The 19,407-nt window shown below is 41.0% G+C and overlaps 1 protein-coding gene across 6 annotated transcripts in view; it reads right to left on the bottom strand.

Annotated features, from left to right (window-relative positions):
* XIAP (X-linked inhibitor of apoptosis) overlaps positions 1-19,407 on the bottom strand; it is a 54,999-nt gene that overhangs the window by 31,057 nt on the left and 4,535 nt on the right. Inside the window, exons 1-2 of one of the 6 annotated variants that reach the window (XM_059158742.1) lie at positions 14,433-14,750; positions 13,120-13,177 (exon numbers count right to left, since the gene is read on the bottom strand). The exons of 4 other annotated variants lie outside the window; for them this stretch is intronic. The gene's annotated coding sequence lies outside the window, so the exon portion shown is untranslated. Of the gene's footprint in view, positions 1-13,119; positions 13,178-14,432; positions 14,751-19,407 lie in introns of those variants that run through there. One more of the 6 variants, XM_059158740.1, reaches the window with a different exon arrangement.

Here is a 19,407-nt window from a genome sequence, read left to right as displayed (position 1 = left end):
TCAGTGGGTTAAAGCCTCTGCCTTCAGCTCAGGTCATGATCCCAGGGTCCTGGGATCGAACACCACATCAGGCTCTCTCTCTGCTCGGGAGGGAGCCTGCTTCCTCCTCTCTCTCTGCCTGCTTCTCTGCCTACTTGTGATCTCTGTCTGTCAAATAAATAAATAAAATCTTAAAAAAAAAACCTATACTAAAATCACATTTTAGGGGCCCCTGGCTGGCCCAGTAGGAGTAGCATTTGAATCTTGAGTGGAGAGATTACTTAAATAAAAACTTAAAAATCACATTTCAAAAATATAGGATTCATAAAATTTTTCATAGTAACAATCAAAATCTTATGTGTTCACCATAAAATACTGTAATTTCAAATTTATCTTAAGATTCTCTCTCATTGGGGCACCTGGGTGGCTCAGTGGGTTAAAGCCTCTGCTTGGGCTCAGGTCATGATCCCAGGGTCCAGGGACAAAGCCCCAAGTGTGTGGTTCTCTGCTCAGTGGGGAGCCTACTTCCCCCTCTTTCTCTGCCTGCCTCTCTGCCTACTTGTGATCTCTGTCGAATAAATAAATAAAATCTTTTTAAAATTTTCAAATTTTAGCCAAATTGTTTGCTTATCCTAGTAGGGTTCTTCAAACCATGACATATTATAATTCTTTTAACTTTAAGTAATCTCTACACTCAATGTGGGGCTCAAACTCACAACCCTGAGATCAAGAGTCGCATGCTCTTCCAACTGAGCCAGCCACGCACCCCTCTTTTAACTTTATATTAATGGTCAACAAAACGTTTTTGAGATTAATCACATTCAATCAAATCAAAAGTTCATTCCCTAAAATTAAGCACCAGAGTCATTCAAATAACTAAATGACATTAATGAGCACTTAGCTTATAAGTTCAGTCAATAACCTAAACTTATGAATAGTGCCATATACAATAGGTACTTGATCGTGAAACCTACTTCTATAGACACCTGCAAAGGCATACTTAGAATCAATAAATAGAGTTATAAATTACATGCTCTATACTTGATTTATAAAGTCAGAGTAATACTTAAATTTTGAGCACAGACCTCCAGTCTTTGCCTAATTATTTATAATAATTAATTCCACAGGTACAGTTGCTCAGAATGGACACACAGTAAGATATTCCCTCCTTTTTTTTTTTTTTTAACATTCCCTCATCTTTTAACAAATTATGCACCTGTGTTTCCCAAAACAATGTTCTGCATGAAGAATACACAGGTTTGGGGCTCAATAATTCATTAAAGATCATAAAAAGGCTCGATATCACTATTACTATTCCCTCTTTCATTTTATTGGCAACTGTTCAAAACTTAAGCAATTTACCATGCTTGCTAATCAGCTGCCTCTGATTAAAAAACAAACCATCTACAGTCCAAACTGTAGATCCATGACATAATTAATATTTATGCTTATTCAGAGCCCAGATCAAAACCTTTGCTAAAATCTGAACAGGCAGAAAAAAAAAATCTCAAGATGGACATTAACTCAATCTTTAATACAAATGTTTTCTTTCTTATTTTTTAAAAGTTTTTGAAGATTTTGGGGACGCCTGGGTGGCTCAGTGGGTTAAGCCGCTGCCTTTGGCTCAGGTCATGATCCCAGGGTCCTGGGATCGAGGCCCACATTGGGCTCCTTGTTCAGCAGGGAGCCTGCTTCTCTCTCTGCCTCTGTCACTCTGCCTGCTTGTGTGTGTGCGCCACGCGCTCTCTTCCTGACAAATAAATAAATAAAATCTTAAAAAAAATTTTTTTGAAGATTTTTTTTTTATTTATTGGGTGGGGAAGAAGAGGAGCAGAGGGAAAAGCAGATTCCCTGCGGAGTGTGGGAGAACCGATCCTAGGACCCCGAGATCATGACCTGAGCCGTAGGCAGATGTCTAATCAGCTGAGCCATCTAGGTACCCCTCATGTTTTCCTTTTCAAAGGACAGGAATTAAAAAAGAATCTTATTATGCAGGCTGCGACCTTTAGTATATTTAACCTTTTAAGACCCTTTCCAGGGGTGCCTGGGTGGCTCAGTGGATTAAAGCCTCTACCTTTGGCTCAGGTCATGATTCCAGGGTCCTGGGATTGAGCCCCGCATTGGGCTTCCTCCTCTCTCTCTGCCTGCCTCTCTACCTACTTGTGATCTCTCTCTCTGCCAAATAAATAAATAAAATCTTTAAAAAAAGACTTTTCTGTGTGAATGTACACATGACATTATAAATATTTCTAGAGGGGATTTATTATACATGGTATTTTATAACTTGCTTTTTATCTTTTTTTTTAAAGGTTTTATTTACTTAAGAGAGTGAGTGAGAGTGAGCACGAGAGTGAGGAAAGGGGCAGAGCGAGAAACAGACTGCCTGCTGTGCAGAGATTTGCCCCCCTCCACCTGCCAAATGTGGGGCTCCATCCCGGGACTCCAGGCTCATGACCTAAGCAGAAGGCCAATGCTTAACTGACTGAGCCACCCAGGAGCCCTTGTTTTTTTTTTTTCCATTTAATAATGTATCATAAGCATCGTCCCAAATCCATCTTTATCTTGATTAGAACATTATTTTACATGGATGACTAAGGTGCCTCATTAGCGCAGTAGGTAGTGCATCAGTCTCATAAATGAATGACCAGTACATGACTATACAAATGTATCATGACCTCATCAAATCATATTTCTGAACACTTAATTTTAGATGTATATTTCATTTTATTTTTAAAAATATTTTTATTTATTTGACAGAGAGAGAGCACAAGTAGGCAGAGAGGAAGGCAGAGAGGGGAGGAACCAGGATCCCCACTGAGTAGAGAGCCCGATGTGGGGCTCAATCCCAGGACCCTGGGATCATGACCTGAGCCGAAGGCAGAGGCTTTAACCCACTGAGCCACTCAGGCACCCCTAGATGTATATTTAAAAAAGAGACAATACACACATGATCAAACAGTTCGAGAAGTCACCTCATTCATGTTACCTACCCTGTACTTGAAATCCTCTGGTTTCCCTTGAAGGGATTCAGCAGCTTTCCCAAAATATGCCACTTTGGCATGTGGATTACTTTAAGTTGAAGTCAAATCAAGGCCCAAAGACTCAAAAAAAGCTTTTACCTTCTCCTTAACTGCCTAAAGGAATTTAGATAAAGGGCCACATCCAGGAAGAGGATATTAGAGAAAACTACAAAGAATCTGGGTTAGGTGTGCTTAAGCTGGGGAAAGCTCTACCAGGCCTAGAGATCAAATTCCTCTCTGGTCCCACACTCTCGGTATGGTCTGGTAAACATTTGTTTATCAAACATTTGTTCTTCCCACCTTCTTGTAAACGGTCTTTCTCCTCTTTGAAGTCTCAGACCCCTAACCCCCACCCCCGCCAGCTTCGGATGGCAAATAAGCCTCAACCACCTGACTGCCTGCAGCTCTCATATTCCTATGTGGCTTCTGTACATACTTAAATTTGTTTTTTTCCTGTTGCTCTGTTTTGTATCAATTTACCAGCCAAAGAACCTGGAATAGCAGAGGAAAAAACTTTTCTCCCCAACAGTTGGTGAGCCAGGCAGGAGCAACTTTACTGACTGATCACTGCTTGCTCCAGGGCTACGGCAGCTGAGAAATCCTGGCATCTCCAATAGGCATGGCAGAAGGTAAGAATTCTTACCATGTCAGTCTTCTGGATCTCTGCCTAAGGGGTCCAGTGGAAATTAGAGTGGTCTGAGTCCTTTTTTTCCTTTTCTAAATTTAGATTAGTAGGAAAACATTTGTGAAACTAGTTCCTTGGGTATAGCCACTGTGCTAAAGATCTATTATGAGTACTCTTGATTTTTTTTAGTATTTTTTATTTTCATTTTTATTTTTTTTAAAGATTATTTATTTATTTATTTATTTGACAGACAGAGATCACAAGTAGGCAGAGAGGCAGGCAGAGAGAGAGGATGAAGCAGGCTCCCTGCTGAGCAGAGAGCCCGATGTAGGGCTGGATCCCAGGACCCTGGGATCATGACCTGAGCCAAAGGTAGAGGCTTTAACCCACTGAGCCACCCAGGCGTCCCGAGTACTTTTGATTTTTATTGATCCTTTTCCTCCCAGAGATAGTCACTGTTTTCCTTTGTCTCTGCTGTGTTGTCATAAGAAGGAAGACCATAGGGTAGAGAACACAGGCTCAGGCCCTATAAGTCTGCTGTTCAAGCCGGCCTCACTGATTGGTGAACTCATGGTTCTCACCAGACCGGTGTCTGTTTATACAAACTCTGCTATGGGTTAATGAGCACATGAGGTAAAGGCTGCTGCTAAGAAACATCTTGGAAGCCAAAGTCACAAGATTGGAGGGTATAGGTCAAGTATTTAAGAGCTATTACAGCACTGGCCACGTAATCCAAAGACTCCTGTATTAGAGTAAGTTGGAACAGAACAGGTTAGATTCCTATTAGGTCACCTGTCAAACTCGGAAAAAATTCCATGCAAGTTACTCTGTAAACCACCACACGATCCCCAAACATGGATGGTGGAACATCCATCTTAGGTATTAGTTTGGCTCGAGAGATTGGCTTAGCTTAAGCTGTTAACATACATATACAAAAAGCTGAATAAGGTTTTCCTTTTGTCTTGTTCTGTCTTAGAGAGTGTGGCTGTATGACCAGTGAGAATATTGTCTCTTGTCTCTGCCAGCCAGAAGATGCACATACCAGTGTGCATCTTGATGGCCAAAGAGACTGGGTTCTGAGACATGAAATCACAAGCAGCACTCTTTTCACCTAACTGTGCCAGCTCTCAGGGGAGTCTGTCAGAAGGGGTCCCATCCTAGTCCATAAGGGGCTTTTATGGCAACCTTCTTTGTTTTCCTAGTGTTGGAAAAAACCCATTCTAGTAATGCCTGGTATCAGATTAGTGGGTCTGGGACTGAAGATGTTTTTTGCGAGAAAACAGAGACATGGTTTTCATACCACTCTTACAGCCTGTAACAACAAAGGGCTTTACTTTCTTCGACTATCTTTGGGAGTGAATTTTTAGGATCTTGTAAGGACTGCATCTTTTGCACTCTCTTGTAGGATACCTCTTGCATCCTTGGTTAAGCCATAAAAAGGCTTCCTGATTTGAACCACTACTGACATTAATAGATGCTACTTGTTGGGGCACCTGGGTGGTTCAGTCAGTTAAGCATCTGGCTCTTGATTTCGATTCAGGTCATGATCTGAGGGTCAGGAGATCGAGCCCCATGTCAGGCTCTGTTATCAGTGGGGAGTCTGCTTAAGATTCTCTCTCCTCTCCCTCTGCCCGCTGCCCACTTCACATGAGTGCACACTCTCAAATAAATAAATCTTTAAAAAACATAGATTCTACTTCTCAGTGGCCAGATGATGGATCTTCAGAAATGAAAAAGTTCTATATTAGAAAAAAATTTTTAGAGAGCTCTCATCCTGAACAATTGTCTTAATGGTACTTATGGGAAAACCAAATTAAAAAGTAGACAGAAAGACACAGAAGAGCTAGCCTTAGAGATTCCTTTAACAAGATATAAGAATAGAAATGAGAATAAAAGCTGTGAAGTCCCCAATATGAATTCACCTTCTTAAAATCTGGTCCATCTCTTCAGCAAATTCTTTAGTCCCCAGAGCTCCTTCACCTTCCCCAGAAAATCCCTTAAAGCACTTAGCTGCTTGTTTCAGCTTCCCCTTCCCTACAATATTTACAGGGAGCACTCCTGCATGATTTCTAAGACTGGGGTAGAGAAGTTACTCAGGTAAATACTGAAAGTCAGAAAATAAATTTAACAGAAGTACCTAGGATGGACAATAAAGCTCATACATAAGGCTTATTTTGCTGGGTTCTATAATCAGGCTCCTCCAGTTTCCTCCTAGGCAATGTCCCTAAGAATTCCATGTCCCCTGGACAGCAGATCTTTTAAATTATAAAGCCCTTACCTCTACTTTCAGGAGCCTACCAAATTTAAAGAGGGATTCAAAAAATTAATGGCCATTTACAACTCCACTCAGCCAGACCACCTCCTGAAAACCTCCCCCTGCCTGGAATTTCTCCCAGGCCCTCCTACAAATATCAGCTGAAGGCGATGTTTGGGGCCGACAGGGAGGCTTTTCCCCTTAAGGTGAATTCAAGGTTGAACTGAACACTAAGAAAGAAGGCCTTTATTAAAATGCTTTATACAGGGGCGCCTGGGTGGCTCAGTGGGTTAAAGCCTCTGCCTTCGGCCCAGGTCATGATCTCAGGGTCCTGGGATCGAGCCCCACATCGGGCTCTCAGCTCAGCAGGGAGCCTGCTTCCCCTTCTCCCTCTGCCTGCTGCTCTACCTACTTGTGATCTCTCTGTCAAATAAATAAATATTTTTAAAAATAAAACAAAATAAAATGCTTTATACAGACTTTACAAAACTGTATTAAACTTGGAAAATGTTTGCTATCTATCTGGCTAAAAACTGACAAAGGTTTTTTTTCCAGGGATGCCTGGCTGGTTCAGTTGGTAGAATATCCAACTCATGATCTCAGGGTCATGAGTTCAAGCCCTATGATGGCCATAAGGCTTACAGCTTACGTAGTTCTGTGGTAAGAGACTGGCCAGGTTGAAAGCTAATATTCAGAGTGTGACAGGAACTTTTTTGGCCTCCTCCCCTAAGTTGAAATAAAACTATGTACCCAGAGGGAAAGAAAAATCTTCTAATGTTCCTGGGTAAGGATTCAAGTTGCAACCCAATTCTTGGAGGGCCTGAGAGCACCTGTCCTTATCTTACAAATCTTTGCAAAACTAGAAATGCAACACTAGAGGCAATTCAAAGTTCACCTATACCTTTTTACCATTCCCCAAACCTCTATTTATCTCACAAGGCTTGAAATATTGGCCTTAAGAAGCAGAAATTTATCTGAGGAACTTGTACTCTTTCCCTGTACCTTTGAGATTTTTAAGGGTAAAATCTTACCTAGACTATGCCCAATTCCTAAGAGTGGTGTGGAAAAAAGGGGTAGGGGACAGAAACATTTTTACTTTTTTATTTTTTTATTATTATTTTTTTAAAGATTTATTTATTTATTTGACAGACAGAGATCACAAGTAGGCAGAGAGGCGGACAGAGAGAGAGGAAGGGAAGCAGGCTCCCTGCTGAGCAGAGAGCCCAATGTGGGGCTCGATTCCAGGACCCTAGGATCATGACCTGAGCCGAAAGCAGAGGCTTTAACCCACTGAGCCACCCAGGCGCCCCCAGAAACCTTTTAAAAATATAAACTGCTAGCTTTGCACAGTGGCAGTCAATGAGATTTATTTGAGACACGATTATTGCTAATATAAACTTCTAAAAAGGCTTTTGTGCCTCAACTCTAGACTACAGCCTCCTTAAATATTACTTGTCAAGGACAAATACATATCTTATAAGTCTTCTCTATAAATATGAGCTAAAAGGCTTCTACTCAGGTAAGCTAAACTTATTCTGACTGTTCTAAGATTTTATTTATTTATTTTTTTAGATAGAGCATGTGTGCATGCAAACATGAGCGGGAGAGGAACCGAGGGGGAGAGGAAGGAGGGGAAAAAAATTTCAAGCAGGCTCTGCCCTGAGCAGAGCCTGGCAAGGGGCTTGATCTCCTGACCCTGAGATCATGACCTGAGCTGAAACAAAAAAGTCGATAGCCACCCAGGCACCCCCACAACTGCTCCTTTACAAACTAGTGAGTTTTGCATTATCATACCCATCTCATGGCTAAAATGCCCAACGTGGGGCTTGAACTCACGACGCTAAAATCAAGAGATGCATGTTCTATCAACTGTGCCAGTGAGGTACCCTTCTTATGGTTAACATTTTAAAACAAGGTCTCTACCTGCATTTATCTATATATTTATCTCTGTGTTGTAGATGGGTGGCATTTTCTATCTCCAGGTGGTATTACTAAAGTTAATTTGTTAAAAAGCTCTATAAAATTAAATGCTTATAAATTAGGTATCCCAAAAGTTCTCAGAGACTCTCTTCCTCTCCCCCTGCCTCTCCCTCATGTGGGCTCGCTCTCTCTCAAATAAATAAATATCTAAAAAATAAAAAATAAAATAGGCATGTTTTTAGAGTTATCAACACTGATTATAATGCAGACATTCAACTTCTATTCTGCCTAGGTTTACTAGTCAAGTATATAGCTCTTACAGAAAATAGCTTGGGGTGACGGCTGTCTAATGCCTCATGAAATTTTTCTGAGTAGTCTAAACACAACCGTTGGGAGCAAGTGATTTAGTTAGATGTGAGATGTTAAGTGGGGTAGAGGTTTTTGGTTGAATTTTTGAGCAGTTAACTATATTTTACAGTATGTGTACTTAAAAATAGCTTCTAGGGGCACCTGGGTGGTTCAATGGGTTGAAGTCTCTGCCTTTGACTCAGGTCATGATCCCAGGGTCCTGGGTTGGAGCCCCGCTTCGGGCTCTCTGCTCAGCGGGGAGCCTGCTTCCTCTTCTTTCTCTGTCTGCCTCTCTGCCTACTTGTGATCTCTGTCTGTCAAATAAACAAACAAAATCTTAAAAAAAATAAAAATAAAAATAAATAAATAAAATAAAAATAGCTTCTAAAATCTTTTTGGCGGGACGCCTGGGTGGCTCAGTTGGTTAAGCAGCTGCCTTCGGCTCAGGTCATGATCCCAGCGTCCTGGGATCGAGTCCCACATCGGGCTCCTTGCTCCGCAGGGAGCCTGCTTCTCCCTCTGACTCTGCCTGCCACTCTGTCTGCCTGTGCTCGCTCTTCCCCCCCCCTTTTTTTTTGATAAATAAATAAAATCTTTAAAAAAAAATTAAAAAAAATCTTTTTGGTAACTTTACTTTTTTTTTTTTTTTTTTTAAGATTTTATTTATTTGTCAGAGAGAGAGAGAGAGAGAGCGCAAGCACAGGCAGAGAGAGTGGCAGGCAGAGTCAGAGGAAGAAGCAGGCTCCCTGCAGAGCAAGGAGCCCGATGTGGGACTCGATCCCAGGACGCTGGGATCATGACCTGAGCCGAAGGCAGCTGCTTAACCAACTGAGCCACCCAGGCGTCCCGGTAACTTTACTTTTTTAAAGGATTTTATTTATTTGGCAGAGAGAGAGAGAGCTTCAGCAGGGAAAGCAGCAGGCAAAGGGTGAGAGAGAAGCAGGCTCCTACCTAGCAGGTAGCTGATGTACGGCTTGATTCCAGCACCCTGGGATAATGACCTGAGGTGAAGGCAGATGCTTAACTGACTGAGCCACCCCGGTGCCCCCTTTTTAGTAACTTTAAAGTTTAGAGTTTTGCTAAGTTAAATGATGGAAGTTTACGGAATATCTAATTTCCAAGTAAGATAAACAATGAAACATTAATTACTGAACACAGGGGAAGCCTGGGTGGCTCTGTTGGTTGGGCCGCTGCCTTCGGCTTGGGTCGTGATCCCAGTGTCCTGGGATGGGAGTCCCACATCAGGCTCCTTGCTCAGCGGGAGCCTGCTTCTCCCTCTGCCTCTGCCTGCCACTCTGTCTTCCTGTGCTCACTCGGACAAATAAATAAATAAAATCTTTTTAAAAAATTACTGAACACAGGTTTTTATCTAGTTTTGGGTTCCTGTTACACATAAAGATAAATATGGGTCTATTAGTAAACACATTTTACACCAAATTAAAAGACTAAAATGAAGAAGCATATGCTTATAGGAATTATGAAATGTACTCAAAAATTTGCCAATCTAAAAGAATACTGATGTAAACTGCACACAATTGCTTATTAGTTTTAACCAGAAAAAAAAAAGCTGGTTGTGTTTTTGGCTATGAAAGTGCATGAGGTATGGAGATGCATTTGTGATATAGGAAAAGAAAGTAATTTGTCCTGAAGTCAATCCGGTTATTTCAAATTGGGAAAGGTGAAAAGAAGGGACAAACAGAAAGTTGGGAACACAGAGAGAGAGAGAGAAAAAATCCTACCTGGCATAATAAAGCTGGCTAAAATTGAATTGTTGGGGCACCTGGGTGGCTCAGTTGGTTAAGCATCTGCCTTTGGCTCAGGTCATGATCCTGGGATCCTGGATCAAGCCCCGAATAGGGCTCCCCACTAAGCAGGGAGCCGGCTTCTCCCTTTCCCTCTCCCTGCTCATACTCTCTCTCTGGCTCTCTGTCTCTCAAATAAAATCTTTAAAAAATTTTGAACTGTTATTACAAGGGTTTTTGTTTGGGTGCCTCAGTGTCTCAGTGGGTTAAGTCTCTGCCTTCAGCTCAGGTCATGATCTCAGGGTCCTGGGATGGAGCCCCATATCGGGCTCTTTGCTCAGCGGGGAGCTTGCTTCCCCCCCTCTCTCTGCCTACTTGTGATTTCTCTCTCTGTCATACAAATAAATAAAAATCTTTTAAAAATTAGGGTTTTTGTTAAAAAAAGGGGGGCACCTGGGTGGCTCAGTGGGTTGAGGCCTCTGCCTTTGGCTCGGGTCATGATCCCAGGGTCCTGGAATCAGGCCCTGCATCAGGGTCTCTGCTCAGTGGGGAGCCTGCTTCCTCCTCTCTCTCTTCCTGCTTCTCTGCCTACTTGTGATCTCTGTCTGTCAAATAAATAGATAAAATCTTTAAAAAACAAAAATAAAAATTAGGGTTTTTGTTAAATTTAATTTTTTAAAAAAGATTTTATTTATTTGAGTGAAAGAGTGTGCCAGCAGGGGAGGCGCAGAGGCAGAGGGATAAGAAGACTCCCTGATGAGCAGGGAGCTGGACACAGGGCCAATCCCAGGACCTGGAGATCATGACCTGAGCTGAAGGCAGATGCTTAACCTACTGAGCCACGCAGGCACCCTACAAGGGTTTTTTAAATAAGCTTTAATATTGGTAGTACACTTACGTAAAATTAAAACTCAATTTTTCATTTGCTAAAAGGATAATGTTTCCTTGCACTATTGCTCTGCTAATTTAAGAGACTGTGAAAGGTTTTTCTTTACCTTTTAAGTAATCTTCTTAGAAAGCAAAGATTTTGTATTTTATTAAAATAATTTCCTGTGCTTTATCAATCAGCTCTTTGATTGGTTTTGCTCACAACTATGTAAGCTTTTGTATTTGCCCATAAAATCTTTTGTCACTCTGGTTAAATAATGTTTCATAATCATCTCTGATCCTATTTAGTCAAATGTTTTAAAGTATTTTGGTATTTTTGACAAAGTTTTCAAAAATTAAATTACAAATAAAGTCTTTTTGACCTCAAACTAGTTTGGGGATTTTTCCAAAGGGCACCCTTGAACCTCTCAAAAGATTTGTTCTCTCCTTATAAAAAGTGAGATATTAACTAATTAGGCTCATTTGGTATGTTAAATTACATGGGAAGCATTGTCAAATAACTGATAATAATCTTCTTAAACCTAAGTGTTCCACAAATCATATGAATTTTTAAAAAAGATTTTATTTATTTATTTGACAGAGAGAGACACAGTGAGAGAGGGAATACAAGTAGTGGGAGTGGGGGAGGGCAAAGCAGGTTTCCTGCCAGCAGGGAGCCTGATGCAGGGCTCCATCCCAGGACCCTGAGATCATGACTAGAGCCGAAGGCAGACACTTAATAACTGAGCCACCAAGGCACCCCTCATATGAAATTTCTAGAAATCTGGGGGTGCCTGGCTGGCTCAGTTAGTCGAGTGTGCAACTCTTGATTTCAGGGTTATAGGTTTGAGCCCCAAGTTGGGTGCAGAGATTACTTAAAAATAAAACCTTAAGGAAAAAAATTATAAAATATTCTAAATTCTGAAAAAATTCTAAAAATCTGTTACATACTGGTATGCTTGCCATCTTAAAATGTATCTCACCAAAACAACCAAATTTCCTTGTCAACCGCATTATAACAAACACTCATCAGATCTTTAACCATTGCCATGTTAAAGGCTTTTGCTACTTACACTTATTTACTCTGATGCTTTTGCAAATGTTCCGCGCAAGTGTTTCACCTTCAGAGAAATTCATGGGAAGGACTCTTTTTGCTTTTCCTTTTTAAGTAGGCTCCCTGCCCTGAGTGGAGCCCTATAGAAAGGACTCGACAGGTACGCTAGAATATAGGTTTCCAATAACTTTAAGATCATAAAACTGAACTGGGTGAGAATTTTTGGAACAAATGTAAAAGCTGGATTTAACAGAACAAGTACTAATTACATAATACTATAAAGAACTGAAGAGGTTGATTAGGATTCTTTATGACTTGTTTATAATATCACTTGTTCTTTCGTCTTTTTTTTTAAGGTTATTTATTTATTTATTTGACAGACAGAGATCTCAAGCAGGCAGAGAGAGGGGAAAGCAGGCTTCCCACTGATCTGAAAGCCCGATGTGGGGCTCAATTCCAGGACTCTGGGATCATGACCTGAGCTGAAGGCAGAGGCTTTAACCCACTGAGCCACCCAGGTGCCCCCAAATAAATAAAATATTTTTTAAAAAGAGATTTAATTTATTGGGGCACCTGGGTGGCTCAGTTGGTTAAGCATCTGCCTTCGGCTTGAGTCATGATCCAGGGGTCCCGGGATCATGCCCCAGGTTGTTGGGCTCCCTGCTCAGCGGGGGACCTGCTTTTCCCTCTCCCTCTGCCGCTCTCCCTGCTTGTGTTCAGTTTCTCTCATTTTCAGATAAATAAATTTCAAGTAAGTTTATTTGCGAGAGAGAAAGTATGTGTGCATGGACTCAAACTGGGAGAGTGAGAGGGAAAGAATCTCAAGTGGACTCTGCACTGAGCATGGAGCCCAAAGTGGGGCTTGATCTCACAAACCCCAGATCATGACCTGAGCTGAAACCAAGAGCCAGATACTTAACCGACTGAGCGAGCCAGGCACCCCAGGAAACCCTTCTTCTTAAGCTACGACCTTAAGCAATTTGTTAAATGATACCTTTGAGAGCAGAAATGGAACATACATTTTTTACCTGATCCATCCAGAATTTGGAAACTCAGTATTCTTATTTTCATGGCAAGATAGTTACTTGCATAGCTTCTATAAGAATCTGTTCTCCTTCTAACAGGACACAACTGGGAACACTGGCTATAGTACCAAGGCTTTGACTGGGATGTTATGTTTGAGAGAGACATGCACAGACTCAGATACCATTAGACAGCTTTAAGGAGCTAAGGCTAACTTCATGGAGCCAATAAAGCCCCTTGGAAAAATCAGCCTGATACCTTGCTTACAGGATTCCCGGTAGCCTTACCAGGTAAGGAAGGAAGGTCACCTTCAAGAAGGATAGGAACCTTAGGAAATCCTGGGAACTGTGAAAAGAGAAATTAACCCAAATCTGTAAGTATTACAGGTTAAGTCTAATGGCAAGTCTTAGCTTGGCTTTCTAACCCCAAGAAGCCTTTAAAGAGTCCAATCAGATTTCTTTTTTTTTTTTTTTTAAGATTTTATTTATTTATTTGACAGACAGATCATAAGCAGGCAGAGAGGCAGGCAGAGAGAGAGGAGGAAGCAGGCTCCCTGCTGAGCAGAGAGCCCGATGCGGGGCTCGATCCCAGGACCCTGATCATGACCTGAGCCGAAGGCAGAGGCTTTAACCCACTGAGCCACTCAGGCGCCCCTCCAATCAGATTTCTTATGAAAAGTTCCAACAAAGCAGATTAAAAGAGCCTATATGACAAATCAACACTCTTGTTACACTTATGTAAATAAGCCAAGTTTATTGAAACTAGACTGAATTTGCGAATAGACAGGTATGTGACTAACTTTGATAAAAATGGGGGGGGGGAATCTGACAGAGAAAAATTATGTTTCAGTAATACACCATTATGAATATCAAATTCTAGTTCTACTGGGGCACCTGGGTGGCTCAGTCAGGTTAAGCATTTGACTCTTGATTTTAGTCCAGGTTTTGATCTCAGGGTTGTGAGCTCAAGTCCCACATTTGATTCCACATGAAGCCTCTTAAAAAAAAGTGGGGGTTGCCTGGGTGGCTCAGTTAGTTAAGTGTCTAATTTTTGGTTTCAGCTCAGGTTGTGGGACTTCATCTCATGGGTTGTGGGACTGAGCCCCACGCTGGGCTCTGGGCTTAGCAGGAAGTCTGCTTGGAGATACTCTCCCTCTGCCCCTTTCCTCACTTACGTTCTCTCTAAATAAATAAATCTTTTTTAAAAACTCTCAAGTGCTAGTGCTATTGTCTTTGAGTTCTACCTATAAACTGGATTGGATTCTGAATCCAGAAGTTTCCTCCAATATTTGGCTACAACTCTCCAAACTAACATTTCTAAATTTACCCCAACCTCCTGAGTTGGAATCATAGAACTAAAACTGCTCCTTTTCCAAAGCCATGTGAGCTAAAGCCGGACAACTTCAGAGACATCACAACAGCTCACATACAGTCTTCATGCCTATTGCTATGTGGACCACTCAGAAAGATCACCAGAGACATTCAGGAAAATCTTTGAGAATGCCACTGTCTGCCTGCACTCTATCTGAAGCTTCTTCAAACTGACCATCTAGAAATCCTCTCACCAGGCTGCCTTCAGAACTCAGAAACTAGGCGGGTACCTGGGTGGCTCAGTCCTTAGGCGACTGCATTCAGCTCAGGTTGTGATCCCAGGTTCCTGCGATGGAGCCCCACATTGGGCTCCCTGCTCAGTGGGAAGCCTGCTTCTTCCTCTCCCACTCCCTCTGCTTGTGTTTCCTCTCTCACTATATCTCTCTCTGTCTAAAAAAACAACTCAGAAACTGAAACTTTCATCTGCTCTATTAACCTTTCTGTTTCGTTTTCACAGAAATTTCTCTTATTAAATACCAGACTGTTTGCATCACAGCCCTAACTTTGGGAGCTCAAGTGCATCACCATCTTCTGAAATGAGACACAATTATTTAACTGAACTGACTATTCTCAGGATTAAGAGACCAGTTCAGTGAGATGGAGCAATATACCAACTCAACTTCTGGGTTGTGAAACTTCATGGGCAAGCTTCAAAGGCTGGACTAAAGGGTATCAAAAGAAGCCTTCCCAAAGTGTCCAGCTTTGGTATGAGGATTACTTTTAAAATATTTATTACTATTATTACTCATTATAATTTCTACACCCAACTGGAAGCTCCAACTCACAACCCCGAGATCAAGTTGGATGCTCTTCTCAATCAGCCAGTCAGGCGCCCCTTATTTTTCTAAGTAAACTCTACCCTCAATGTGGGGCTTGAACTCAAGACCCAGAGATCAAAAGTTGCATACCCTACCAACCCAGCCAGCCAGGCGCCTGGGGCCTGTGGACTACTTTAAAAATATATAAGGATATTCAATACAGTGCTATTGATAAACAAAAAAATTCAATATCCAACAAATGAGGACAACACTTCGGTAATGTGGATACTAGGCATTCATTAAAAACTGAGGTTGTAGAAGAATATTAAAGGACACAGACATATGTTCACCCTGTTGTCTTAAGTGATAAAAAAAAAGCTGATTACAAAATACTGTGCAGTATAATCCTAATTATAAAAAAAATACAGATATATAAAGACAGGCTAAATTATACATCAGAATTCTACTGTGGTTATCTCTGGCCAGTGGGATTATTGATTTTTATTTTCTTCTTTGTGCTTAATTTTCTAAATTTTATACAGTAAATGGATTATATTCTAATCAAAAGAAAAAAAGCAGTTGGGCTCTTAGTCAGGTCCCTTATATAATCCTACTCAGCCGACTGGGGGGTGTTACTTGGCTATATGCCAGGTGACCATGCTTCCTTCATCTGTAAACACATAAGCCTGGTAAACTATCAAAAGCAGGGCCTGGTATTGCAAGGTTTGGGCATTTCATTCACAAAAGATCATTCTCATAACAAGGAGAGGGAAGGATATATTCTTGGTTCGTATCTTTTTGCCTTTGGTGAGAATTTTTGCCAGCTTGCTACTTTGTAATATTACTGTTAGGTTACTAACTCCAAGCCACACCAATGAGAAAGAAGAAATTGTAAACTGATGTCAACACTGTCAATCATCAGGCTCAAGAAGAAAAGAGAGAGATACAGGTCAACTCCCAGAGGTAAAAGCGGTAATCAGGTCATATCTACAGTGGTTGGCCATGAACAAATGTCATCTGGTGCCCTGCTTGGTGGCAGTAAATCACCAGCAGTGAAGACTGAGAAATACAGGTATTACCTAATTGCTACTTCTTGTTAACTTGAGTTGAAAATGGGAGGGACTAATCACAGGCCTGTACCCCTGAAACAAATAATATATTATATGTTAGTAAAAAAAAGAAAAGAAGAAAAAAAAGAAAATGAAAGGACTTTGTTGCAAATGTTTGAGTGATGTCTATAGCAGGAGTTCTGAACTACTCATTCACTGCGTTATAAAAATCATCAATTAATTTGGGACCTGGTAAGAACAAGAGTTGCCTGTAATCTTTCCCAAAAAAATTCCCCTAGTTTTTACAAAAGGGAAGTTCTGAATCAAGTACATTATAAACCAAAATCATCATAATTTTCAGACACCCACAAGCAAAACTTGTTCACCAGAGCTGACTGTACTTGTGTTGACAGGATAACAGAAATCACTCTTTCATTTTGAAGCATAAGGAAGTTAAATGATTTGACTGAGGCCATAGAACTGATTGGTGGCAAAGAAGTGGAACTTACTCTGTTTGATACTTACCCAGATAACTTATCCTGACAGAATGATTAGAATGCAGGACTTAAAAAAATCAGATGGTTCCACACGTGCCATGCTGAGGTTCTTTAATAGATGATTTGGTGAACAGGTAATACCTACCCTAGATATTTCTCAGAATTAAGTACTCTTCCATGATCATGTTGAGATCTCAAGCCAAGTGCTGAAACAAGCTCTTGGTAAAAGCCAGTATCTTTTCCTTTTCTCCAGTAAAAATATTTAGTTCTATCTGAAAGTCACTCTGCTGCCTATATGCATGCAGGTTTGTCTTCTGTCTGGGTTTGAATTAAAATGACACCAAGTAAAGGAGACTGCCACAGCAGTCAGATTAAAACAGTACCACATAGTTAATGAGTGCTCACGTGTTCTAAACTATCTACAAACTCACTTTCATTTCCCTCTATACAATCATGTTAGCTACACATAAAACTACTATAACATGCTGAATTGAAACTGAAAAATGTCACCCTATTTAACAGAAGGTCAAAAACTCAACACAGAGCTTGTGTGAGTCCACGGCCCATCCTCTCTTTTTTCACCACGTCACCTCTGATAATAACTAAATACGTATGTGAATTACAATTAGAAGGTTTTCATATGTGGTATCTAATTTAAACTAAGCAATATATCACAGCCCCCATTTGAAATATGGGGAAACTGTGGTTTTCTGATAGTTACTCATCAAAGATCATACAGTAAATGACAGTCAAAAGACAAACCTGGTGATTATGAGCAATATGGGTCTAAAGAAATTACTCTAAGAATTACTGGCAGAAGGGTCAGTTTGGTGAGGCAGCAGAAAATGTCAGTTCCTGGCCCTTTCAAGGCTTGAAAAATTAGCGGGAACCACTGAAAGGTAAAGCACATAGCAATGTAATTACATATAGGAGAGGCCTGTATTGTGAGGCCAACAAAATTATCACAAGATGTATAAAAGTTCAAACCATATGTAAGAATTTATAGATTCCAGGGAATACAACTTTCCCCAGTTAAGGAAATCAGCCTTAACTCACTCAGTTCAACCTCTGCCTGATCATCTGAGTTCAAGCTATTTCCAGTCTGTACAGGTAAACCTCAGTTTCACCATGACCTGTATTCTTCAAAATACATTATAAAAGCAGATCATGGCAGGGCGCCTGGGTGACTCAGTGGGTTAAGCCTCTGCCTTTGGCTCAGGTCATTGTCTCAGGGTCCAGGGATCAAGCCCCACATCGGGCTCTCTGCTCAGCAGGGAACGTGCTTCCCCCTCTCTCTCTACCTACTTGTGATCTCTGTCAAATAAATAAATAAAATCTTAAAAAAAAAGCAGATTATGGGGACACCTAGGTGGCTCAGGTCATGATCTTGGGGTCCTCAGATCAAGCCCCACAGGCTCCCTGCTCAGTGGGGAGTCTGCTTCTCCTCCCCCTACTGCTGCCTCTGCCCCTCCTCCCCACTCGTGTTCCCATTCTGTCTCAAACAAATGAAATCTTAAAAAAAATTTAAAAAAAAAGCAGATCATGATAAGTGAATCACATGTATCCTTAACTAAGATTGGGGATCAACCATACCAAAATCAAGTTGTAAAATGTATCACATAGCAAAACTACAACAATACCAGAATTAAAAATAATAAAAGTCCATGCCAAGTCCTACAAAATTACATAAAATATGCTTTTACCACACAAAGAACAATCTAATATTAAGTATAATCAGAGCACATAAAACATATAACTCGTAAGTCTGGCCTCAAATTCTTTTGGTAGATATAGTAACTAATCAACAGCCGCTTTGGTTAATTTCTCAGAGCACAGAAAGACCTTTTTTTCTCTGGAAGGCCTTAGAAGTTTCAGTTTTTCCTTTTTTATCTAATACATTATAACAAGCAAAGGCATTCAGTCAACATTTTTTTTAAAGACTCCACTTCTTTATTTGAGAGAGAGAGCACACAAGCCAGGGGAGAAGCAGTAGGAGAGGGAGAAGCAGACTCCCCACTGAGTGGGGAGCCCAACCCAAGGCCCAATGCCAGGAATCAAGACCTGATCCAAAAGTACACCCAACCAGCTGAGCCACCCAGCTGCACCTCAGTCAACAATTTTTAAGATTTATTTATCTGAGAGAGAGATGGGAGGAGGCAAAGGGAGAGTGAGAACTTTTTTTTTTAATGGTGTATTTAAACTAACAAGGCAAAGAAAAGAATTCAGATATTTCTGACTTCAAAAGAGATCAATCAGCAATAAGCTAATTTTTAAAAAAGATTTTATTTATTTGACAGAGAGAGACACAGTGAGAGAGGGAACACAAGCATGGGGAGTGGGAGAGGGAGAAGCAGGCTTCCCGCGGAGCATGGAGCCTGATGTGGGCCTTGATCCGAGGATCCTGATATCATGACCTGAGCTGAAGGCAAAGGTTTAATGACTGAGACCCCCAGGTGCCTCATAAGCTAATTTTTAAAACCCAACATCAAAACAAACAAATCAAAAAGCACCCAGTAAGCATCTTTCAAACGTTTAAGCAGTATTTTTTAGCTTGAGGTCTTAGTGTTGACCTATACCTGATAAAACTCTTCCTTTAACTTGACAAGAATTATGCTTTCCTTCTTTCAGCACCGAAATGAAAGGCAGACACCCTAGATTTATTCACTTCTCGCTGGGAGAGCTACAGTGTTAGGCTTATAAAAATACAAACAAAAGAAACGCATCTCCAAGGGAGACAGAAACTTAAGCAGACTCCACGCCAAGTGTGAAGCCCAATGTGGGGCTCGATCCCACAACCCTGAGATCTTGACCTGCACCAAAACTAAGAGTTGAATGCTCAACCAACTGCACCACTCAGGCGCCCTTCAGTCAACCATTTTTTGCCAGGCACATACTTACTAC

This window comes from Mustela lutreola, chromosome X (genome assembly GCF_030435805.1).
Source record: "Mustela lutreola isolate mMusLut2 chromosome X, mMusLut2.pri, whole genome shotgun sequence".
NCBI classification, from domain to species: Eukaryota; Metazoa; Chordata; class Mammalia; order Carnivora; family Mustelidae; genus Mustela; species Mustela lutreola.
Note: the sequence above shows the minus strand (reverse complement) of the source record. Positions and strands in the feature narration are given on the sequence as shown.